The sequence below is a fragment of the Mustela nivalis genome, assembly GCF_964662115.1.
Source record: "Mustela nivalis genome assembly, chromosome: 2".
In the NCBI taxonomy this organism is placed as follows: domain Eukaryota; kingdom Metazoa; phylum Chordata; class Mammalia; order Carnivora; family Mustelidae; genus Mustela; species Mustela nivalis.
Window position 1 is genome coordinate 129785233 of NC_139021.1, and position 26835 is coordinate 129812067.

At 36.6% G+C, this 26835-nt stretch overlaps 1 protein-coding gene across 3 annotated transcripts in view; it reads right to left on the reverse strand.

Annotated features, from left to right (window-relative positions):
* Positions 1 to 26835, reverse strand: part of CTNNA3 (catenin alpha 3) — a 1840263-nt gene that overhangs the window by 1649216 nt on the left and 164212 nt on the right. The window lies entirely within an intron of this gene.

Consider the following 26835-nt stretch of genomic DNA (forward strand, 5'->3'; position numbering starts at 1 on the left):
TCGCGTGGGTTTGCTTTCAGGAGCTTTTGTTCCCTGAGCGCGAGCCCGGAAGAACCGAGAGCCCGGGGGCCCCACTCCTCAGTGCGCCCTCAGAGAACAGCGCCCAGTTACTCCCATCTGCCTGACCTCCGGCCGCGCTCCGATTCACGGAGCCTGCGACCGGTTCAAGGTAACACCGAGCTGTGAGCTTACTGTCAGCTCTGTCTCTGTAGCCGGCTTTTCTGTTCCAATACGCGCAAGCTCTGTGACACTCAGATACCCCCGATCCTTCTGTGACCCTGCGGGACCTGAGGCCACGCCGACCCCATGTGGGCTTCCCCCCAGTTTAGCATCTGGAGCAATGTCCCTCAGCGGAACAGACTTTTAAAAGTCCTGATTTTGTGCTCTGTTGCTCCGCCGCTTGCCAGGAGCCAGCCCCTCCCCCCGGGGTCTATCTTCCCGTCGCTTTGGATTCACTTCTCCGCAGGTCCTACCTTTCAGAAAGTGTTTTTCTGTTTCCAGAATTGCTGTTCTTCCTCTCTTCGATCTGCTGATGCATTTGCAGGTGTTTGCAATCTTTAGATAAGCTATCTAGCTGATCTCCGGCTAGCTGAAGTAGTTTCAGCCTGCTACTTCTCCGCCATCTTGACTCCTCCCCCTTTTCTGAACTTTTTATCCCCTTTCTCCCTCCCATGATTTGGGGTCTCTTCTGATTTGGTTAAAGCGCATTTTCTTGGGGTCTTTGCCACCCTTTCAGTATTTTATTTGCTCCTTCATATACTCTTATCTGGACAAAATGACAAGCCAGAAAAACTCACCACAAAAATAAAGAAGAAGAGGCTATACTGAAGGCTAGGGACCTAATCAACACAGACATTGGTAATATGTCAGATATAGAGTTCAGAATGACGATTCTCAAGGTTCTAGCCTGGCTCGAAAAAGGCATGGAAGATATTAGAGAAACGCTCTCCAGAGAGATAAAAGCCCTTTCTGGAAAAAAAAAGAACTAAAATCTAAACAAACTGAAATCAAAAAAGCTATTAATGAGGTGCCATAAAAAATGGAGGCTCTTATTGCTAGGAAAATGAGGCAGAAGAAAGAATTAGTGATATAGAAGACCAAATGACACAGAATAAAGAAGCTGAGCAAAAGAGAGACAAACAAATATTGGACCAGAGGGGAGAATTTGAGAGATAAGTGACACCATAAGATGACACAACATTAGTTTAATTGGGATTCCAGAAGAAGAAGAAAGAGAGAGGGGAGCAGAAGGTATATTGGAGAGAATTATTGTAGAGAATTTCCCTAATACAGCAAAGGGAACAAGCATCAAAATCAGGAGGTGCAGAGAACCCTCCTAAAAATCAATAAGAATAGGTCCACACCCTGTCACCTAATAGTAAATTTTACAAGTCTTAGCGACAGAGAGAAAACCCTGAAATCAGCGTCTGTAACATACAATGGTAAAAATATTAGATTGGCAGCTGACTTATCCACAGAGACCTTGCAGGCCAGAAAGAACTGGCATGATATATTCAGAACACTAAATGAGAAAACCATGCAGTCAAGAATACTATATCCAGCTAGGCTATCATTGAAAATAGAAGGAGAGATTAAAAGCTTCCAGGACAAACAAAAACTGAAAGAATTTGCAAACACCAAACCAGCTCTACAGGAAATATTGAAAGCGGTCCTCTAAGCAAAGAGAGACCCTAAAAGTAGTAGATCACAAAGGAACAGAGACAATATACAGTAACAGTCACCTTACAGGCACTACAATAACACTAAATTCGCCTCCCTCAATAGTTACCCTGAATGTTAATGGGCTAAATGCCCCAATCAAAAGACACAGGGTATAAGAATTGGATAAAAAAACAAAACCCATCAATATGTTGCCTGCAAGAAACTCATTTTAGACCCCAAGACACCTCCAGATTTAAAGTGAGGGGGTGGAAAACAATTTACCATGCTAATGGACATCAGAAGAAAGCTGGGGTGGCAATCTTTATATGAGATCAATTAGATTTTAAGCCAAAGACTATAATAAGAGATGAGGAAGGACACTATATCATACTCTAAGGATCTGTCCAACAGAAATATCTAACAATTTTAAATATCTATGCCCCTAATGTGGGAGCAGCCAACAATATAAACCAATTAGTAACAAAATCAAGCACATCGACAATAATACAATAATTACAATCATAGTAGGGGACTTTAACACTCCCCTCATGGAAATGGACAGATCATCCAAGCAAAAGATCAACAAGGAAATAAAGGCCTTAAATGACGCACTAGACCAGTTGGACATCACAGATATATTCAGAACATTTCATTCCAAAGCAACAGAATACACATTCTTCTCTAGTGCACATGGAACATTCTCCAGAATAGATCACATCCTGGTCATAAATCAGGTCTCAACCAGTATCAAAAGATTGGGATCATTCCCTGCATATTTTCAGACCACAATGATCTGAAGCTAGAATTCAATCACAAGAGGAAATTTGGAAAGAACCCAAATACATGGAGACTAAAGAGCATCCTTCTAAAGAATGAATCGGCCGACCAGGAAATTAAAGAAGAATTGGAAAAATTCATGGAAACAAATGATAATGAAAACACAATGGTTCAAAATCTGTGGGACACAGCAAAGGCAGTCCTGAGAGGAAAATAGATAGCGGTACAAGCCTTTCTCAAGAAATAAGAACGGTCTCGAGTACACAACATAACCCTACACCTAAAGGAGCTGGAGAAAGAACAAGAAAGAGAGCCTAAACCCAGCAGGAGAAGAGAAATCATAAAGATCAGAGCAGAAATCAATAAAATAGAAAACAAAAAAACAACAGAGCAAATCAACGAAAGTAGGAGCTGGTTCTTTGAAAGAATTCATAAGATTGATAAACCCCTGGCCAGACTTATCAAAAAGAAAAGAGAAAGGACCCAAATAAATAAAATCATGAATGAAAGAGGAGAGATCACAACTAACACCAAAAAAATACAAACTATTATAAGAACATACTATGAGCAAATCTACACCAACAAATTTGAAAATCTGGAAGAAATGGATGCATTCCTAGAGACATATAAACTACCACAACTGAACCAGGAAGAAATAGTAAATCTGAACAGACCCATAACCAGTAAGGAGATTGAAACAGTCATCAAAAATCTCCAAACAAACAAAAGCCCAGGGCCAGATGGCTTTCTGGGGGAATTCTACCAAACATTTAAAGAAGAACTAATTCCTATTCTCCTGAAACTGTTCCAAAAAATAGAAATGGAAGGAAAACTTCCAAACTCATTTTATGAGGCCAGCATCACCTTGATCCTGAAACCAGACAAGGATCCCATCAAAAAAGAGAACTACAGACCAATATCCTCAATGAACACAGATGCGAAAATTCTCACCAAAATACTAGCCAATAGGATTCAACAGTACATTAAAAGGATTATTCACCACAACCAAGTGGGATTTATTCCAGGGCTGCAAGGTTGGTTCAACATCCACAAATCAATCAATGTGATACAACACATTAATAAAAGAAAGAACAAGAACCATATGATACTCTCAATAGATGCTGAAAAAGCATTTGACAAAGTACAGCATCCCTTCTTGATCAAAACTCTACAAATTATAGGGACAGAGAGCACATACCTCAATATTACAAAAGCCATCTATGAAAAACCCACCGCAAATATCATTCTCAATGGAGAAAAACTGAAAGCTTTTCTGCTAAGTCAGGAACATGGCAGGGATGTCCATTATCACCATTGCTTTCAACATAGTACTAGAAGTCCTAGCCTCAGCAATCAGACACAAAAAGAAATTAAAGGAATCCAAATCAGCAAAGAAGTCAAACTTTTACTCTTTGCAGATGATATGATACAATGTGGAAAACCCAAAAGACTCCACTCTAAAACTTCTAGAACTTATACAGGAATTTAGTAAAGTGTCAGGATATAAAATCAATGCACAGAAATCAGTTGCATTTCTGTACACCAAGAACAAGACAGAAGAAAGAGAAATTAAGGAGTCAATCCCATTTACAATTGCACCCAAAACTGTAAAATACCTAGGAATAAACCTAACCAAAGAGGCTAAAAATCTATACTCAGAACACTCTAAAGAACTTATGAAAGAAATGGAGGAAGACACAAAGAAATGGAAAAGTGTTCCTTGATCCTGGATTGGAAGAACAAATATTGTAAAAATGTCTATGCTACCTACAGCAATCTACACATTTAATGCAATCCCTATCAAAATCCCACCCATTTTTTTTTTCAAACAAATGATCCTAAAATTTATATGGAACCAGAAAAGACCTCGAGTAGCCAAAGGAATATTGAAAAAGAAAGCCAAAGTTGGTGGCATCACAATTCCGGACTTCAAGTTCTATTACAAAGCTGTCATCATCAAGACAGCATGGTACTGGCACAAAAACAGACATATAGATCAATGGAACAGAATAGAGAGCCCAGAAATGGACCCTCAACTCTATGGCCAACTAATCTTTGACAAAGCAGGAAAGAATGTCCAATGGAAAAAAGACAGCCTCTTCAATAAATGGTGCTGGGAAAATTGGACAGCCACATGCAGAAAAATGAAATTGGACCATTTCCTTACACCACACACAAAAATAGACTCAAAATGGATGAAGGACCTCAATGTGAGAAAGGAGTCCACATAAAAATACTTGAGGAGAACATAGGCAGCAATTTCTTCGACCTCAGCTGCAGCAACGTCTTCCTAGGAACATCGCCAAAGGCAAGGGAAGCAAGGGCAAAAATGAACTATTGGGATTTCATCAAGATCAAAAGCTTTTGCACAGCAAAGGAAACAGTTAACAAAACCAAAAGGCAACTGACAGAATGGGAGAAGATATTTGCAAATGACATATCAGATAAAGGACTAGTGTCCAAAATCTATAAAGAACGTAGCAAACTCAACACCCAAAGAACAAATAATCCAATCAAGAAATGGGCAGAGGACACGCACAGATATTTCTGCAAAGAAGACATCCAGATGGCCAACAGACACATGAACAAGTGCTCCACATCACTCGGCATCAGGGAAATACAAATCAAAACCACAATGAGATATCACCTCACACCAGTCAGAATGGCTAAAATTAACAAGTCAGGAAATGACAGATGCTGGCGAGGATGTGGAGAAATGGGAACCCTCCTACACTCTCGGTGGGAATGCAAGCTGGTGCTTGCTGGTGCAAGCTGGTGCAACCACTCTGAAAAACTGCACCTCAAAAAGTTGAAAATAGAACTATCCTATGACCCAGCAATTGCACTACTGGGTATTTACCCTAAAGATACAAACGTAGTGATCCAAAGAGGCACGTGCACCTGAATATTTATAGTGTCTATACACTAACAATGAGACAGATGAAAGAGAAACTACATAGTTGATCCCACTTACAATTGTACACAAAACCCAAGATACCTAGGAATAAACCTAACCAAAAAGCCAAAGGATGGGTACTCAGAAAAGTATAGAACACTCATGAAAGAAATTGAGGAAGACACAAAGAAATGGAAAAATGTTCCATGCCCACAGATTGGAAGAATAAATATTATTAAAATGTCTGTGCTACCTACAGCAATCTACACACTCAATGCAAACCCTATAAAAATGCCATCAACTTTTTTTCACAGAGTTGGAACAAATAAACCTACAATTTCTCTGTAACCAGAAAAGCCCCCAGAGGAATGTTGAAAAAGAAAACCAAAGCTGGTAGCATCACAATCCCCGACTTCAAGTTCTGTTACAAAGTTGTCATCATCAAGACAGTATGGTACTGGTACAAAAACAGACACATAAATCTATGGAACAGAATAGGAAGAAGAAATGGACCCTCAACTCTATGGTCAACCAATCTTTGACAAAGCAGGAAAGAATATCCAATAGAAAAAAGACAGTCTGTTCAACAAATGGTGTTGGGAAAATTAGACAGTCACATGCAGAAGAATGAAACTGGACCATTTTCTTATAACATACACAAAAACAGACTCAAAATGGATCAAAGACCTCAGTGTGAGAAAGGAATCCACCAAAATCCTTGAGGAGAAGACAGGAACCAACTTCTGTGACCTCAGCCACAGCAATTTCTTGTTAGACATGTGTCCAAAGGCAAGGGAAACTAAGGCAAAAATGAACTACTGGGACTTCATCAAGATAAAAAAAATTTTGCACAGCAAAGGAAACAGTTGACAAAACCAAAAGACAACCAAAAGAGTGGAAAAAGATATTTGCAAATGACATATCAGATAAAGAATTAGTATCCAATATCTATAAAGAACTTTTCAAACTCACCACCCAAAGAACAAACAATCTAATCGAGAAATGAGCAGAGGATATAAACAGACATTTTTGCAAAGTAGACATGCGAATGGTCAACAGACACATGAAAAAATGCTCAGCATCACTGGCCATCAGGAAAATACAAATCAAAACTACAATGTGATACTACCTCACACCAGTCAGAATGGCTAATATTAACAAGTCAGGAAATGACAAATGTTGGCAGGGGTGGGAAGAAGGGGGAACCCTCCTACACTGTTGATGGGAATGCATGATGGTGCAGCCATTTTGGAAAACATTATTGAGTTTCCTTAAGAACTTAAAACAGAGCTACTCTATGACCCAGCAATTGCACTGCTGGGTATTTACACCAAAGATACAAATGTAGCAATCCAAAGGGGCACCTGCACCCCAATGTTTATAGCAGTAATGTCCACAATAACCAAAACTATGGAAAGAGCCCAGATTGCCCTCAACAGATGAAGGAATAAAGAAGATGTGATGCATATATGCAATGGAATACTACCAAGCATTCAAAAAAGTGAAATCTTGCCATTTACTACATGGAAAGAACTGGAGGGTATTATACTAAGCAAAATACATCAACCAGAGCAAGACAGCTGTCATATGATCTCACTGATATGTGGAATTTAAGAAACAAAAAAGAAACATAGAAGAGAAGAAAAAATAAAAGACAAAACCAGAGGAGGAGAAAAACTGTAAGAGACTGTTAATTACAGGAAACAAACTGAGGGTTGCAGGAGGGGAGGGTGTGGAGGGATGGGGTAAATGGATGATGGACATTAAGGAGGGTATGAGATGAAATGGGCACTGGGTATTATATAAGACTGATGAATCACAGGCCTGTACCTCTGAAACCAATAATACATTATGTCAATTAACTGAATTTAACTTTTGAAAATGTTTAAAAAAAAAAAAAGAATACAGAACATAATTGGACCTGAGGTCTAATTTAGAAATACTCCTATGGAGTTGAAAGCACATTGATCTTGAAATCTGGATTCAAATCCTTACTATGCCATTTAATAATTTCATAATTTTGGACAAGTCACTACTATTCCAATTTTTTATTATTATCTATAAAATGGGAGAAATTGTCCTTACTTGCTTACTTTTTATAAGGTTGTTGTGAAATCAGCAGAGGAAAAATAGGACATTCAAGTGAAAAATATTTATCATGGGCCTGGCAATATGCCAGACATACAGGAAATTGATAAAAATAAAAGAGGAAGAGTTCTTGCCATAATAAAATTTATAATCCACCTTTATAGATTACCGCTTTGTAAATTTTAAAGATCCACAAATTGTAAAAGATCACTGTCATTAAATTCATCACATCTTTTGGCAGTGAATGACTGAACAAAAACAGTCATCCAACAATTATTTATTGAAAGAAAAACCAAATACTATATGATATCACTTACATGTCACACCTAAAACTAAAAAAACACCTAAGCTCACAAATACAGAGAACAGATTGTTTGGTTGCCAGATGCAGGGGTGAAGTGGGTGATGGGAGTCAAAAGGTACAAAGTTTATAACTATAAAATAAATCAATCATAGAAAGGTAATGTACAGCACAGTGACTACAGCTAATAATACTGTATTTCATATTTCCAAGTTGCTAAGAGAAAAGAATTTTAAAGTCCTATTATAAGAATAAAATTTGTAACTATGTTTGGTAACCGATGTTAAGTAGACTCGTGGTGATCATTTCACAATATGTACAAATATTGAATCATTATGTTGTACACCTGAAACTAATACAATGTTGTATGTCAATTATACCTCAATAAAAAGAAACTGTTTACTGAGCATCACCTCAGTGCAAGGCATTTCCTGTAAGAAATAGGTCATTTAGACTTTTTTCTTTAATACTGCTGCAAAATTTATTTTATCATTTTTAAAATTTTTTTGTTGTAACAAATCAACCCTCCTAAAAATTTTTAGGTATACATCATTGTTGACTATACATACAATATTCTACATGAGATCTCGTTTGAATAAAACTTGCTTAATTGAAACTTTATGTCCATTGATAACTAATTCCCCATTTCCACTTCATATCCCCTAGCAACCACCAATCCATTCTTTGAATCTATGATTTTAACTATTTCAGATACCTCATATAAGTGGAAGAATATGGTATTTGTCTTCCTGTTACTGGCTTATTTTATTTAGCAAATGTCTGCATCCTTGTTGCATATCAGAATTTCCTTCTTTAAGACTGAATAGTATTTCACTGTACATATACCACATTTTCTTTATCCATTCATTTTTTAATAAATATTTAGATTTTTTCCACATCTTGACTATAGTGAAGAGTGCTGCAGTGCACATGGAAATGCTAATACCTCTGAGATCCTGATCTCAATTCTTTTAGATAAATACTTAGGAAATGGATTGCTGGATCATAAAATTGTTATATTTTTAAATTTTTAGGAACCTCCATACTATTTTCCATAGTTGGTATTCCATTTTGCATTCCCATTAACAGTGTACAGTTCTTCCAATTTCTTCACATCTTCACTAATACATGTTATCTTTTTATTGCTTATAACAATTTTGCTGACAGATGTGAAGTAATATCCCATTGTAATTTTGATTTTCATTATCTGATGATATTGACACTGAGCATTTTCTCATATACCTGTTGGCCATTTATAAGTCTTTGGAAAAATATCTATTCAAGTCCTTAATCCATTTCTTAATAGGGTTATTGGAGTTTTTTCCTAGTGAGTTGTAGAGTTCCTTTTATTTTTTGGATTTTAACCCATTATTGGATATATGGTTTACAAATATTTCCTCCTATCCCACAGACTGACTTTTCACTATGTTTTTCCTTTGTTATGCAAGTCTTTTTAGTTTGATCTAGTACCATTTGTTTATTTTTCATTTTGTTGCCTTTTTATGTCATATCCATGAAATTATTGCTAAGACCAATATTATGAAGTCTTCCCCCATGTTTTCTTCTAAGAATTTTACAGTTTTAGATCTGTAAGTTTCTCTTATGGTATGCATATCTGGCTTTGGTATCAGAGTTCTACTGGCCCCACAAAATGGGTTTGGAAGTGTTCCTTACTCCTCGGTATTTTGGAACAGTTTGAAAAGGACCGTCATCAATTCTTTAAATGTTTTGTGGAGTTTGACAGTGAAGCCATCCGGTCCTGAGCTTCTAATTCTTAGAATATTTTTTATAATGATTCAATCTCCATACTAGTTATTAGTCTGTTTAGACTTCCTGTTTCATGATTTAGTGTATGTTTCTAGGAATTTATATATTTCTTCTGGGTTATCTAATTTGTTGGTTTATAATTATTCATAATAATCTCTTATGATCCCTTTTATCTTTATGGCATCGTTGTAATGTCCCCCCTTTCATTTCTGATTTTATTTATTTGAATCTTCTCTCTTTTATTCTTAGTCCAGCTAAGGATTGGTCAGTTATTTTTAAAGATTTTATTTTTAAGTGATCACTATACCCAACATGGGACTTGAACTCACCCTGATATCAAGTCACATGTTCTACTGACTGAGCCAGTCAGCACCCCATGGATTTGTCAATTTTTAACTGAGGTATAATTGATATATAACAGTGTATTAAGTTCAAGTGTATAACATAATGATACAATACTTGTACATTTACTGAAATGATCACCACAATAAGCTATTAACATCTATCACCTTACAGAGTCACAGAATTTTATTCTTGTGATGAGAGCTTTGAAGATCTACTCTCTTAGCAACTTTCAAATATGCAATGCATATTATTAACTATAGACAATATGTTATACATTATATCTCCATGACTTATTTTGTAACTGGAAGTCTGTACCTTTTGATTCCCTCCACCCATTTCTCCCACCCCTACCCCTGCCTCTGGCAACCACCAGTCTGTTCTCTGTATCTATGAGTTTGGTTTTTCTTTTTGTTTTTTTCTGTTTTTATTTCTGTTTTTGTTTCTGGTGTTTTTTGGGGGTTTTTTGGATTGTGATAATTATAGATTGTGATAGATAAAGTGAGATTAGATGGTATTTGTTTTTCTTTGACTTACTTTACTTACCATAATGTCCTTGAGGTCCATCCATGTTGTCACAAAGGACAAAATTTTCTTCTTTTCTATGCTGAATAATATCCAGTTTTATACTTAGACCAAACTTTCTTTGTCCATTCATTGGTTGATGGACATTTAGGTTGTTTCTGTATCTTGGCTATTATAAATAAATGTTGCAATGAACACGATGGTACACTATTCCTGGTTGGTAGCATTTTTTTTTTTTTTTCAGCACTTTGAATACATCATCTCATTCCTTTCTGGCCTACATGATTTCTGCTGAAAAATCCACTAATGATCTTATAAGAATTCCCTTTTTATTTATTTATTTATTTATTTATTTATTTATTTGACAGAAAGAGATCACAAGTAAGCAGAGAGAGAGAGAGAGAGAGGAGGAGGAAGCAGGCTCCCTGCTGAGCAGAGAGCCTGATGCAATCAAGCAGAGAGTCTGGGATTCAATCCCAGGATCCTGAGATCATGACCTGAGCCAAAGGCAGAGGCTTAACCTACTGAGCCACCCACGTGCCCCTCCCTTTGTTTTTCAACAAGACTTCTTTTTGCCTTTGACTTCCAATATGTCTTGATGTAGATTTCTTTGGGTTCTTTTTTGGGGTGTTTCCACCTATTTGGGGTATTTTCAGTCATGTTTTCTTTGAATAAACATTCTAGTCCTTTTTATTTCTTCTCCCTCTGGGAATCCTATAAATGCATACACTATTCTGTTTAATGGTATCCATAAATCCTTTAAACTGTCTTGTTCATTTTCTTTTGCTCCTCTGACTGAATTATTTTCAATGACTGGTCTTCAAGTTTATTGATCCCTTTTTTTTTTTCCTGATCCTTTTTTTCGGCCTTATATCATCTGCTATTAAAATTCTCTAGTGAAATTTTCAAGTTAGTCATTGTGTTCTTTAGCTCCATGATTTCTGTTCGGTACTTTTTAATATTTTCTATCTCTACTGAAATCCTGACTTTGTTCATGCATTGTTTTCTTGACCTCAGTGACCATTTTTATGACTGCTAATTTTGAACTCTCTATCGGGTGTATCATATAACTCTATTTTATTAGGATCAATTTCTAGATATTCACCTTAATCCTTTGTTTAGAACAACAATGCCTGATTCTTCACTTTGCTTGATTCTCTGTGTTGATGCCTACATATTACAAAAATTAGGCACGTTTCCTAGTCTTTGTGGACTGGCCTCATATAGGAGAAGACCCCCAACAATCAGCCTGATCTCTACCAACTTTCTCCTTCCCTAGAGAGAAGCAAGCTGCTATGGTTCTTGTCTGCCTGCTGTGTGCTAAGACAAAGAAGTATGGAATGGGCTGTGGTGTCTACCAATCTCTTCTAGATTATGCTAGACCCAGCAGAGCTCCAAGACTAGCAAGATGGAAACCAGTCCTCAGAGGATTTCCCTCAGAAAAGCTGGAGTGCTGAACCATGAACCAACCCCTTCCCTCGACTTGGAGAACCTGGAGCTAAGGTCTCTTACTGATTGTGGTGCTATGCCAGGGGCAGAGACTCCAGTGAGATGTCCCAAATCTTCCTACTGAAGCAAGAACGGAATAAAAATTTATGGATTCTTCATTCGGTTGAGCTTTCAACTGAATCACAAGGTCCCAAAGATTTGAGACCAAAGGTTTGAGTTGACACTATAAACCTTCCCCAAGAGATATCATACAAACCTATTGATTCCTCTAATGCTTATTTCTTTTTTTTCTGACGTATAATTAATATACAGCATTATATTGGTTTCAGATATACAATGATTCAGTAATTCTATATATTTCTCAGTGCTCATCAAGATAAATATACTCTTAATCTCCTTCACCTATTTCACCCATACCCCCACCCTACTCCCTTCTGGCAATGAACAGTTTGTTCTCTATATTTAAGAGTCTGATTTTTTTTTTAAGATTTTATTTATTTATTTGACAGACAGAGATCACAAGTAGGCAGAGAGGCAGGCAGAGAGAGAGAGAAGGAAGCAGGCTCCCCGCTGAGCAGAGAGCCCGACGCGGGACTCGATCCCAGGACCCTGAGATCATGACCTGAGCCGAAGGCAGCGGCCTAACCCACTGAGCCACCCAGGCGCCCCTAAGAGTCTGATTTTTTTGTTTGTCTCTTGTTTGTCCATTTATTTTGTTTCTCAAATCCTGCATATGAGTCAAATAATATAGTATTTGTCTATCTCTGACTGACTTACTTCACTTAGCATTATACCCTCTAACTCTATTCATATCATTGAAAATGTAAAGATTTCATTATCTTTTATGCCTGACTAATATTCTCTCGTGTGTGTGTGTACACACATACATACACATACATCTTCTTTATCCATTCATCTTTCAGTGGACACTTGAGTTGCTTTCATATATTGGTTATTATAAATAGTGCTGCAATGAACAAAGGGGTGCATATGTCTTTTTTAATTAGTACTTTTGTTTTTTTTGTTGTTGTTGTTTTTTGTTTTGTTTTGTTTTGTTTTTGCGTAAATACCCAGTGGTGGAATTACTGGATCATATAGTATTTCTATTTTTAATTTTTTGAGGAGCCTCCATACTTTTCCTCTACAATGGCTATAACAATTTTCATTTCCAGTAACAGTGCATGAGGGTTCATTTTCTCGACACCTTCACCAACACTTGTTATTTGCTATGGTTCTGATTTTAGCTATTCTGAAATGTGAAAGGTGATATTTTATTGTGGTTTTGTTTGACATCTGCCCTAGAAGCATTTTTCTAGATATGGCTCCTCAAGCAAGGGAAACAAAAACAGTTTTTACTTTTAAACAAAAGTAGTTTAAAATATTAAACTACTGGGACTACACCAAAAGAAAAAGCTTTTGCATAGTGAAAAAAAAAAATCAACAAAACCAAAAAGGCAGCTTATTGAATTGGACAAGGTATTTGCAAATGATATATCTGAAAAGGAGTTAATATCCAAAATACGTAAAGAACTTATAAAACAACTCAACCCCAAAAAAACAAGTAATCTGATTTAAATGGGCAGAGAACCTGAACAGATATTTTTCCAAAGAAGATATATACAACAGACACAGGAAGGGATGCCTAATATCACTGATCATTAGGAAAATGCAAGTTAAATCCTAAAACTTATTTCTTGATTCTTTCCAAATCTATTTTTTGTCTTATTTGCTCTCATGAGCTCTAAACATATCTTTTAGTATCTTATCTTATATGTGCCTCAAGTCCAATATGACTGAAACTCATCAACTGCTTCTCCTCTATATAAAACTGAAAGCCAACATCCTTGGTGCCCAACCAGATTCCTGAAAGACCACTTGATGCTTCCCTTTTGATTTGAACAGATTCCAATCACTTTTCAAACTGCAGACTTTTCTTCCTTCATCTCTCTCTCATTCATTCTCTATCCCACCCCACCATTTCACAACCAGATGTCAGTGTCAGCCTAATAACTAGCCCCTCTGCTTCCACTCTGGCCACTTTGTTCACTGCTGCCAGTGTACTGGTCCCAACATGCGAATCTGTTTATATCATATTTATGCTTAATATTCTTTAATGGTTCCCCCTTAGCTTTCAGACTATAGTTTAACTTTTTAAGTTAGCACACAGGACTTCCACAAGTAGGTCTATACCTACCTCTCAATCTCCAAATCTTTTTCATTTTTAAACATTTTGTTTTTTATTGAGTTTTGAAAATTCTTAATAAGTTCTGGGTATAGGCCATTCATTATATAAGTGGTTTGCCTATATAGTCTCCCAGTCTGTGGCTTGTCTTTTCATCTCCCTCCCTCTCTCACTCTGAGTATAGGTGGCACACAATATTACATCCATTTGAGGTATAAGACAGTGATTCTTCATCTCAGGCCTTAGAAGAGTTACAGGTCTTTGAGCATGTACTGTTCCTGGAGTTAAAATGCTTTCTTCCTCCACCACTTTCTTTTTTTTTAATGAAAAATGTTTAACTTTATTAATAATCAGGAGATTGAGACCAGAATGAGGTACCATTTTATATACAGCCAGGTGGCAAAAATTTCTGAAAAAAATTTTTTTTTATTTTATTAGCACATAATGTATTATTTTTCTCAGGGGCACAAGCATTTGATTTATCAGTCTTATGCAATCCTTCATTGTATTTAACCTTATTTTTTGTATGCACATAAGTTTTCCTTTCTTTAAAATTTTGAGATACAGTTTCTTCTAACAGACCAAAATATACCCTAAGTCTAGCATATGGCTTTGTTCTAGTCTCCAGCCTGATCACATTATTTTTTTTTTAATTTTTTTCTTTCTTTTTTCAACCAATTTCTTATCAGTTCCTTTTTTAAAACATTTTTAAATTTTTATCTTTAGTCATACACCATACCTTCATTGTGTTTACATCTACCGCTTTCTTTGTCTAGTTAACTCTCCAAACCTGACCATGCATTCCTCACTCAAAACACTTTCTCTTGATAGAACAGCCATCATGCTTTCATAACATCTTACACCAACATTTATCATGTAACTTACATTAATTTATGTCTTAAGTTCCAGGAGGAAAGGACTGTGGTATTATTTTTCCAAATTTGAATCCCTAGCACACAGTAGTGATCAGCACAAAAACCAACCATTTGCTGAATGGATTAATTAACTAATCAAATTGGAGCTACCTGGAATGATGCTGGTTCTTTTTGAAGTTAAATTTTTATATCACTCAAATTTCCTTTGTCCTTAAAGTTTTCATCTGAAATTCAGCATAAATCCAATAATATCCACCTTATTTGTCGCCATTTTCTACTTCCTCCCATTCTATCTTCAATACCAGTCTAGAAACCGGGTTTTTCTTTAAACCTTAATATCTCTGTATATATTATGCCTAGGATCTTCTACAGAATATACTTGGCTTCTAATAGCTCTTAATAATACAGTAATTTCTGTCTTATAAGCTTGATATTTTTAACAAGAAGTAGTTTTAGAAAGACTTTGCTGGCAAAATAATAATAGAAGGTGGTTTCAGAAAACCTGGGCTACCAATATGGTAATGTGTGATTTTTCTGTCAACATTATGAATATTCTTCATGTTCAGAATAATTTGTTCACTAGAGAGATGCTCTATATATCTATGTAGAAAATATTAAAGATGTAGTTCACATAAGTAGTTATTAAATACCAGACCCATTTCTTATAATGACAATGGTCTACCCCCTAATCCAAAGGTACCCACCTTTCCATTTAAAAAATAAGCAAAACCCAAGTATGACAAATGGAAGAATTTGGAAAACTTAGTTCAGAACTCAAATTTATTTCCCTTCATTTTTTAGGAATAAGGGCACTATTGTACTACAAGAGTCAAAAGAGCAAGGTACCATGGTGGCAAAAGGTAGGACAGGAAAAGGGAAGAAAATGAAAGAGAACACCAGTTCTTACCATATAATTTACATATTATATCATTTAATCTTTACAAGATCCTTTCAAAGTATTCAGAGTATTATTATCCTTAAAGCTCAGAAGAAGAAACCAAGGCCACAGATTTTAACTTTCCCAAATTCACCCAGCTAATCAACAAAGCCAGTATTCAAGTAAGGCCCCTCTTCAGCCAAAAGCAATGTTTTTTTCTCTACATTGTCTTGACCCATATTGAAAGTAAGAGACATCCCAGCCAATTTCAACTCAAATAAAATTAACCCTTATAAAGTCAAAATGTCAGTAAAATAAGGTGTGGTATTTTGAGAAGTATAAATAGTAAAGTTCAAAAAAAGGTAAGCAGTACCAAAAAAGAAATTTTTAAATTCCTATGGAAAATTATGAGCAACCATGGTAATAAAGCCAAATTGCTTTTCCAAGTTTCTATAATTAATTTAGTATTGAAAAATCATCATTCTTTTTTCTATCTTCTGTTACCTTTGATTTAGACCTATTACACAGAGAAGAAAACATGTATTTTCTTAAGGAACTAGATGACTTTAAAACTGTCAAATCAGGAGTCTTTGATGTATTTAATTATATATCAACTCTATGTTGGTTGACACAGGGAATTCCATCAAGATTTACTCAGGGGAACATGTTTGCACTGGTTGGTGATCTCAGTCTATGTTCTCATGAATGCTTGATCATAATGATCGTAATGACATCTCTGGGGGCAGTCTCAGTGGAAAGAAGATAATTAAATAAAGATAAGAAAATATAAGGAAGTCAAGAAATGTATAGCTACAGACAATCAAGAATTGAGTAATATCTCATTGACCTGACATTTAAAGGGAAATATACCCGAATAGGTATAAAAAATCCTGTAATTTAGGAAAAACCCATTGTAAGGAAGAAAAGAGTAAGGCCACAAAAGAAGACACTGTGATAGCATAGAAATTCTTTGGTACTATGGAATAAAAATAAATTTAAAAATGTAGCACGGAATTGTGTTGGGGAGTGGTGTGGAAGCCCGAAATGAGCAGAAGATTGCATGAAGTAGTAAGATATAACTGGAAGAAAGGAGAAGAGGCAGGCCTTTTTCTGTTCTATTCCAAACAAAGGCAAGAAATAAAAATGTGGCCTACTGCTTTTGAAAGAAGAGTGTGTCCAGAAGAAGAAATCTGTACCTGTAAAGCTGATGCTCTCCCCCTAAAAAAATCTAGAGTAAATAATTATATAGTATATGTATGTGAAAGAGAAGAGACATAGGTGACTACAGAATTCTTCTTAAGGAAATATTATCTATATACTGAGGAAAATACCTTAAGGAGTAATTAAGATATAAAGTAATATATGAGAGGAGTCCCTGGGTGGCTCAGTCATCTAAGGGTCTACCTTCAGCTTAGGTCATGATCCTGGAGTCCTGGAATCAAGCCCTGCACTGGACTCCCTGCTCAGCGGGGAGTCTGCTTCTCACCCCACTTACATTCAAGCTCTCTCGCTCTCTCGCTCTCTCTCTTATAAATTAATAAATAATCTTTTAAAAAAAGAAATAAAGTGATATATGAGGGCACAAATCAGCAGACAGAAATTTATTACATTCAAGTGAACAGGAATTTAAGGATGTGAGGGAGAACAAGGAGAGTAGGTAGGGGAAAAGGATGTGGAAAAATAATAAGATGAAGTTGTTAAAGAAGTTTGAAGATTTCTAATATACAGATTAGAGCCACTCAGCATATAGTGTTACAGTACAGAACCCCCTCTCCTCTACTTCCCCAAATTTCTGTAAGGTTTGCAATATACATAAATATGCCTTGTCTGGGAGTAATGGACTCTTTGTGTGTGTGTCTGTGTCTGTCAAAATCAAAAATCAAAAAAGAGGGGGAAGGTCAATTTCCAATTAGCATACTATAAAATAGGGATAGAAAGACCATTCATAAACTAAAACAATTCAGTGGGAGCAAAATCTTGGAACCAGAGATGATCCTGAGAATATAAACCCCATAGAAATCTTGGGGGAGAATATTATAGTTGATAGGACATAGAATTAGGGTTCAAGCCAATTATATCTGGATCTTAAGGGCAAGGAGATCCCAGCAGACAAGTGATTTACAACCAAAAGTAAGTGGATTGTGAGTAATTTAAAAATGAATGTTAAAAAAATATAAAAAGAAAGAAAAGGAATGAAAGAAAGCAAGCAATTGCCACTTGGAACTCTTATGGGGTTATTAAAAGTAAGTCATGCCAAGCCAACCTCATTTCCTTTATAGCTGCGGTTACTAGACTAGTAAATCTACAATGCCACAGATAATACATCTTGATTTCAGCAAAGCCTTTAAGAAAGTGCTTAATGATGAAATAAACATGGTTTATACAGTAGCCTAATAAAGCAAGTCTAAGGCTCATTTCAACAACTTTACTCAATGTTAATGTTTGGAAGGAGCATGATAGAAGAGGAGTAGGAGATTGAAATACCATCCAGTCCCAGGAGTTCAGCTAGACAGTTATCAAACCATTCTGGTCACCTACAAATTCAACAGGAGATAGAAGATAAGAAGAGCAGCAATTCTAGGAACAGAAAATCGACCTCTTTCCAGAAGATAGGACATGTGGAGAAGTGAATCCGAAACAAGAGGAATATAGACTGTGGGGGGGAGGGGCCAGTTCCTGGCAAGGAGAGCAGTGGAGCACAAAATCAGAACTTTTAGGAGTCTGCTACACTGAGGGATGTCACTCCAAAGGCTAAGCGGTGGGGTGGGGTCCTCACAGGGACACTATGGTCTCAGGACCAATGAGGCAACAAGAAGTCCGGGGGTGTCTGATTGTGGCACAGCTGCCAGGTATCAGAACGGGAAACCAGTTGCAGACACGGAGCCAAGGAGTGGGCTCTCAGCTCAGGGTTACCTTAAACAGTGATTTGAGGCACAGTCCGGTCACTACTCTTCAGGTAGGGACCACACAAGTAGAAGATCCAGAGAAAGCCCCTCCTTCCTCCTCCAGGAGGACAGCGCAGGAACAAACTGCAGGAATCTGCTGGGTTTGGAAACTCCAAACAGGGCCATGCACCAGACAGAAATGCTCCATCAACGGGCCAGGTGAGACAGAGAACAGGGACATGGGAGTGACTGACTGCTTTTCTCTGAGAGTGCACTGAGGAGTGGGGCTCTGAGCTCTCTGCTTCTCTGGGCTGGATATTGGGAGGCCGCCATTTTCATTCCCATCCTCCAAAGCTGAAAGGAAAGCCTTCAAGGAACAAAAGCTAGCAAAAGCGAACCCAAGCAGATTACTTAGCCTGGCCCCTGGCAAGGGTGATGCAATTCTGCCTCAGGCAAGGACATCTGAGAATCACTACAACAGGCCCTGCCCCCAGAAGATCAGCAAAAACATCTGGCCAAGACGAAGTTCACCAATCAATGAGAACTGTGGAACTCCAGAGCTAGGGGAAAGCAACATATAGAATTCATGACTTTTTTCCCATGATCCTTTAATCTTTCGAAGTTAAATTTTTTTATTGTTTCTTATTCTATTTTTTAATTTTTCCTCTTTCCTATTTTAACATATTTAACTATTTTATCTTATCAATACCCTTTTAAAAATCTTTTTAAATTTTTATTGTTATTTTTCTCCCTTCATTGTATTTAAACTTATTTTTTGTATACATATAGATTATTTTTCTTTAAAATTTTGTGATACAATTTCTTCTAACAGATCAAAATATACCCTAAATCTAGCACATGGGTTTGTTCTAGTCTCCAGCCTGATCACATTCGTTCCTCTTTTTTTTTTTTTCTTTTTTCAACCAACTCCTTATCTTATCAATTCCTTTTTTAGAAACTTTTTAAATTTTCATCTTTACAGTCATATTCCATCTCTTCATCATGTTTACCCTTATTGTTGTATATAGGTAAGTTTTTCTTTCTTTAAAATTTTGGGAGGTAGTTTCTTCTAACAGACCATTCATCAGCCTCTCTCTCTCTCTCTCTCTCTCACATACACACACACACACACACACACACACACACACACACATATTTTATTTCTTTTCTTTTTTTCCCCCATTCTTCTCCCCCTGGTTTTAGGCCTCTTCTGATTTGGTTAGTGTATATTTTTCTGGGGCCATCGTTACACTTTTAGTATTTCATCTTCTCAATCACCTATTCTTAACTGGATAAAATGACAAGACAGAGAAAACACACACAAAAAGAACAGCTAGAGACCTAATCAATATGGACATTAGTAATATGTCAGAAACAGAGTTCAGAATGTCAATTATCAAGGTACTAGCAGGGCTTGAGAAAAGCATGGAAGATATTAGAGAATCCCTTTTGGGAAAAATAAAATCCCTTTCCAGAGAAATAAAAGAATTAAAATCTAACCAAGTTGAAATAAAAAAAGCTATTAATGAGGTACAATCAAAAAAGGAGGCTCTTACTGCTAGGATAAATGAGGCAGAAGAGAAAACTAGTAATATAGAGGACCAAATGATGGAGAATAAAAACGCTGAGCAAAAGAGAGCCAAACAACTACTTTAACATGAGGGGAGAATCGAGATAAGTGATACCATAAGACGAAACAGTATTAGAATAATTGGGATCCCAGAAGAAGAAAGAGAGAGAGAGGCAGATGGTATACTGGAGCAGATAATAGCAGAGAATTTCCCTAATTTGGCAAAGGGAAGAAGCTTAAGAATCTAGGAGGCACAGAGAACCCCCCCTCAAAATCAATAAAAAGGGTCCACACCATGTCATCTAATAGTAAAACTTACAAGTCTCTGACAAAAAGAAAAGCCTGAAAGCAGGACAAGAGGTCTGTAACACAAAATGGTAGAAATATTAGATTGGCAGCATGGGATCTGAAGGGGCACATGCACCCGAATGTCTATAGACGCAATCTCCACAATAACGAAGCTATGGAAAGAGCTTAGATGTCCATCAACAGATGAATGGATAAAGAAGAGATGGTACCCCGAGGCAAATAACATTATATGTTAATAAAAAAAGAAAAAAATGAAAATGCCTTTTCCTATTACCTTGGTTCTGTGTTCCTCAAGAAAGCAAAACTAGGAACAATGAATGGAAATAGCAGGAAGGCAGCTTTAAGCTCAGTTTGAGGAAATTAGAACAGTTCTAATTAGAAATTAGACAGTTCTAACAATTAGAACTGTCCAAAGTCAGGTTCACTGTCTCACAGAATTGAGACTGCTATTACTGTTAGACAGTTGTGTATTGCACACTGTATTGTAGGAAAGAGTCTAATCTACATCAATAAGATATTAGACTGTAAGGACCCTGACATTTCTCCTCCAAAATTTTTTAATCCAAGAAGAAATTTAATATATTAATAAATATTATTAGAAATACAGAAATAGGGGCGCCTGGGTGGCTCAGTGGGTTAGGGCCTCTGCCTTCGGCTCGGGTCATGATCCCGGGGTTCTGGGATCGAGCCCCGTGTCGGGCTCTCTGCTCAGCGGAGAGCCTGCTTCCCTCTCTCTCTGCCTGCCTCTCTGCCTATTTGTGATCTCTCTGTCAAATAAATAAATAGAATCTTGAAAGAAAAAAAAAATTAAAAAAAAAAAAAAGAAATACAGAAATATTCTACGGGGCTCCTGAGTGGCTTAGTCAGCTAAGCATTCAACTCATGGTCTCAACTCGGGTCTTGATCTCATGGTCGTGGGTTCAAGTCCTATTTTGGGCTCCATACTGAGTGTGGAATTATTTTTAAAAAGAAAGAAAAAAGAAATATTTTAAACCACTATTTCCCAAAGTATGGTCTGAGAAAGTTCCAGGATTAACATATTATAAGGGTCCTAAGGTTAAAAAATTGGAGAAACTCTGAGTTATGCAAATTAAATACATTTCTTCACTTCAATATTTCTCACCAACTTTTATGTGCTTATGTGCATCAAAAATATTCAAAGAGAATTTCTATATGCAGCACTGACCATAAAAAAAATCTTTTCTTCCATGTTGCATATTTATAAGACAGGGTCTGTAGAATACTTTGGGGTGGAGGGAATGTTATGCCAAATAATTCTAAACTTGATGACATTCAAAAAATTCTGTTTGTCCATTTTTGTCAAAAGAATTCAGTTAATGATGCTATTTAAATATTAATTTTGTGGGATGTCTGAGTGGCTCAGTAGGTTGGGCATCTATCTGCCTTTGGCTCAGGTCATGATCCCAGGGTCCTGAGATTGAGTCATGCATTGGTCTCCTTGCTCAGTGGGGAGTGTGCTCTCCCACTGCCTGCCACTCCCCCTGCTTGTGCTCCCCCTCTCTCTAAAAAATAAATAAATAAAATCTTAAAAATAAATAAATAGGGGTGCCTGGGTGGCTCAGTGGGTTAAAGTCTCTGCCTTTGGCTCGGGTCATGGTCCTAGGGTGCTGAGATCGAACCCCATATCGGGCTCTCTGCTCAGCAGGGAATCTGCTTCCCTTCTCTCTCTATGCCTGCCTCTCTGCCTGCTTGTGATCTCTGTCTGTCCAATAAATAAATTAAATCTTTAATAATAAGTAAATACATATGTATATAAATTTTTCATAACAAAGAAATAATGAAACACTATTACAATTCACCACAAAAGGTCTCCCCTTTTTCTTAGATGAGGTAACATTGTTGTACTAAACACACTGATAAGTATCTTAAATGATGTACCCTAAACTCAGTCTCTGATACCAACAAATATAGGAGAGAGTAGTTAGAGTTAAGAACTCCCCCTCCTCCTGATATATCTGAATTCCTTTAATAATCTATTATAAGCCCATGAGCTTGTCTATACGCTTGTGAAAGGTATTTATAATTAAGGTTGTCCTAACCCATGGACTACTATATTCCAAAAAGGTTTTTTTTTTTTTTCTATCACCTAGAGCAAATTTCTTAAATAAATATGCCTGGTTTTTTTGAACTTTAAAATAAAAATCATAATCATATGACTGTTGTTGAAGACTGAATTAAGAAGATAATCCTGCATCATGCTTATTAGCATATTATAAAAACTCAGTAAATATTAACTATAATTTTATTGCAAAAAAATAGTACTTTGTTTTGTTTTGATCTTCAGTTATTTCCTGCTTCATTTGAAAGACATAATGTGTGTGAACTACCCAGCACTATGCCTAGCAATTAGTGGTACTCAACTAAAATTGGTAATAGAGGTATTTGTGGTCTTGAATATACACACCATTACTTCTTAATCAATTATGAGGATAGCAATTTTTACCTTTCATTCTGCTCTATCTCAACAAATCTAGAGTCTAAAATGCCAGAAAACTGGGGTCATTAGAACTACGAATTACCTGGCACTTAATCTTTCATACCTTACTTCTTGATTACAACATTTCTTAGCATCTGTATTCACATATGAAAAAAAAAATGAATGTCATAAATGTTTAGGGATTTGTCTACAGTACTATTTCCAGTATCTAACAAGAACCAAGAAACAAGAAACACTACTTAATTATCTCACCTACAAATCCACTAGTATACAGCTTCTGAAGATAAAAACTATACTCTTTCTTAAAAAACTTTTTCCTATACTCTTTCCTATACTCTCTCCTTATCTAAAACAACAAAAAAGTGCCAGCTTGTTTTTTTACAGTAATAAAACTAACAAAAGAAAAGGAATGTGAAATTATAAAGGGAAGGTTCCATTAGTTTAGTGTTATGGTAAGCATTAAAGAGTAAGATAAAGATGCAAAGAAAGGTTTAGCTTAGCAATTAGAGAAAATGATTTTAATAAGAAGGTCAATCAGACAAGGCCATCATTTGCTTAATGGAAAAGTGATACTACAGTCATCAGGCACCTTATGAATATGCATATGTATTTATGGACAGAAGAGTAAAAGTCTTAATGCAGGAAATAGATCAGAGACTCCAAAGGATTGTCTGCAATCTTCTCACCTGGACATTATTAATGACTTGGTCAAACTAAATAAATTAAGAAAGTAAAAAGGGCTCTAATAAAATTCTCTTTCTACTAAAACTTTTCTAAATGATTTGTCTAGCAAAATAAAGCAAGCAAGATATCTTGCTGCCTTTGTAGTATCTAAGTAAAATTATATTCTTTACTCATATTAAATCAATTTATACATTTTTCATATGGATTACTACAGATATCACAGACAACCTGCAAACATGCACACTTGATCTTGGATCAAGAGTAGCTGGCAAATAGCATTCATTTATAAAGTAGGACAAACTTTCTTGTGTCTTAAATTTTAAAGTTTTTCTTTTTCAATTATATATTTATTATTTATATTACCTATATAATCCTATTTATTTCTTTATCAGTGGGCCATCTTCTATTTTTCAATCTACCACTGGCTTTGAGACAAACAATCCTAAAATTTGAATAGGACCACCAGAGACCCCAAATAGTCAAAGCAATCTCAAAAAAGAACAGCAAAGCAGGAGGCATCACAATTCCACCTTCAAACTATCTTGTAAAACTGTAATGATCAAGACAGTATGGTACTGGCACAAAAATAGAGACACAGATCAACGGACCAGGATTAAAAAAACAAAACAAAAAAACCATAACTATATGGTCAACTAATCTTTAACAAAGCAAGAAAGAACATCCAATGGAAAAAAGACAGTCTCTTCAACAAATGGTGTTGGGAAAAATTGACAGCAAAATGCAAAAAAATGAAACTGGACCACTTTCTTATCCAATATACAAAAATAAACGCAAAATGGATGAAAGACCTAAATGTGAGACAGAAAACCATCAAAATCCTAGAGGAGAACACAGGCAGTGTTCTTTGATCTCACCCACAGACAGTGTTCTTTGGCCTTGGCCATAGCAAATTCTTATGAGACGTGTCTCCAGAGCAAGGGTACAAAATCAAAAATGAACTATTAGGACTTCATCAAGTAAATCTTCTGCACAATGAAGGAAACAATCAACAAAACTAAAAGGCAACCTACAGAATTAAAGAAGATATTTGCAAATGACATATCAGAAAAATAATTAATATCCAAAATCTACGAAGAACTAATCAAACTGCATACCTAAAAAACAAACAATCCAATTTAAAAATGGGCAAAAGTCACAAATAATCATTTTTCCAAAGAAGACAACCAAATGGCCAACAGACACAAGAAAAGATGCTCAAGATCACTCATCCTCGGGGAAATACAAATCAAAACTACAATGAGCTATCCCTTCACACTTATTGTAATAACTAAAATCAACAACTCAAGAAACAACAGGTTTGGCAAGGATGAAGAGAAAGGGGAACACTGCTGCATTGTTGGTGGTGATGCAAACTCAGTAGGTGCAGCCACTGAGCCTACTGTGGAAAATCATATGGAGATTCCTCAAAAAGTTAAAAATAGAACCACCCTAAGATCCAGCAATTGCACTATTAGGCATTTACCCAAAGAACACAAAAATACTAATTCAAAGGGATACATGCTCCCCAATGTTTACAGCAACACTACCAACAATAGCCAAAGTATGCAAAAAGCCCATCTGTCCATCGACTATTGAATGGATAAAGATTATATATATATATAATCTCACAACTTCTTTATATATTTTTATATAAATATATAAATTTTATATAAATATATAAATATAAATTTTATATATTAATTTTACATAAATATATAATATATAAAATGTTTATATATATTATATATATATATATATAATATATATATATAATTGTTTTTATACAAGTCCCTCCCGATTTTCTTCCTGTCTCCCCCATCCTGGCTCTTCCAAAACCCTCTGTGAGCTAGAAACTGCCCGGCCTCCGGCGAGCGCCAAGCCAACCCAGCGCCAGCCTCTGCGTGATGTCACGGGTTGCCAGGCAGACAGCCACACTGCTCCTGCAGGCACAGCAGGGTGGTGCAGCGGCTGCAGTCAGAGGGAGACGCATGGCTGGGAGCCTCCCGCCCTATCTGGCTGCCCGAGTGCTGTATCCAGAAGTACAGAGGAGGACAGAAATTCAGAAGGGGGGACAGAGACCTTGATGGAAAGGGAAGCAGGGAGACAGTGGGGAAGAGAGGAAGAGCACCTGGCTGTCTCAACAGAAGAATCGACTCCTGATCTTGGGGTTGTGAGTTGGAGCCCCACGTTGGGTGTAGCGATTGGTTAAAAATAAAATATCTTTTTTTTTTTAAAGACTTTATTTATTTACTTGACAGAGAGAGATCACAAGTAGGCAGAGAGGCAGGCAGAGAGAGAGAGGAGGAAGCAGGCTCCCTGCCGAGCAGAGAGCCCGATGCGGGACTCAGTCCCAGGACCCTGAGATCATGACCTGAGCCGAAGGCAGTGGCTTAACCCACTGAGCCACCCAGGCACCCAAAAATAAAATATCTTTATAAAAAAGAGAGACAGACAAAAATTGAATTGAACCAGCAATGCCTGCATCTGAAGCCCTTTACCGCAGCCTTCAAAGCTCAGCCTGATGTGGCTCTAAACGCCTCTTCCGTCCCCTCTTGTGGTCTACCTTGCCTCTGCCTCACTGTCTCTGCACGTCAGAAGGCCTTTGCTGAGTAATATTCATACATATATCTATATATACACATATATATGCTAAGAAAAGAATGAATTCAGCATTTGCAACAACATGGGTGAAACTACAGAGTATTGTGCTAAATGAAATAAGTCAGTCAGAGAAAGACAAACCATATGATTTCACTGAACTGTGGAATTTAAGAAACAACACAAATGAGCAAATGGGGGAAAAGAGAGACGCAAACCAAGAAACTATCTTTTTTCTTTATTATGTTACGTTAGTCATCATACAGTACATCATTAGTTTTTGATGTAGTGTTCCATGATTTATTGTTTGTGTATAACACCCAGTGCTCCATGTAATAATGCTCTCTTTAATACCCATCACTGGGATAACCCATATCCCTGCCGCCCTCTTCTCTGACAGGGTCACATGCACCCCACTGTTCATATCAGGAATGTCCACAATAGCCAAAGTGTGGAAGAAGCAGAGATGCCTTTCAACAGATGAATGAATAAAGAAGGTGTGGTCCATATATACAATAGAATATTACTCAGCCATCAGAAAGGATGACTACCTACCATTTGCATTGACATGGATGGAACTGGAGGGGACT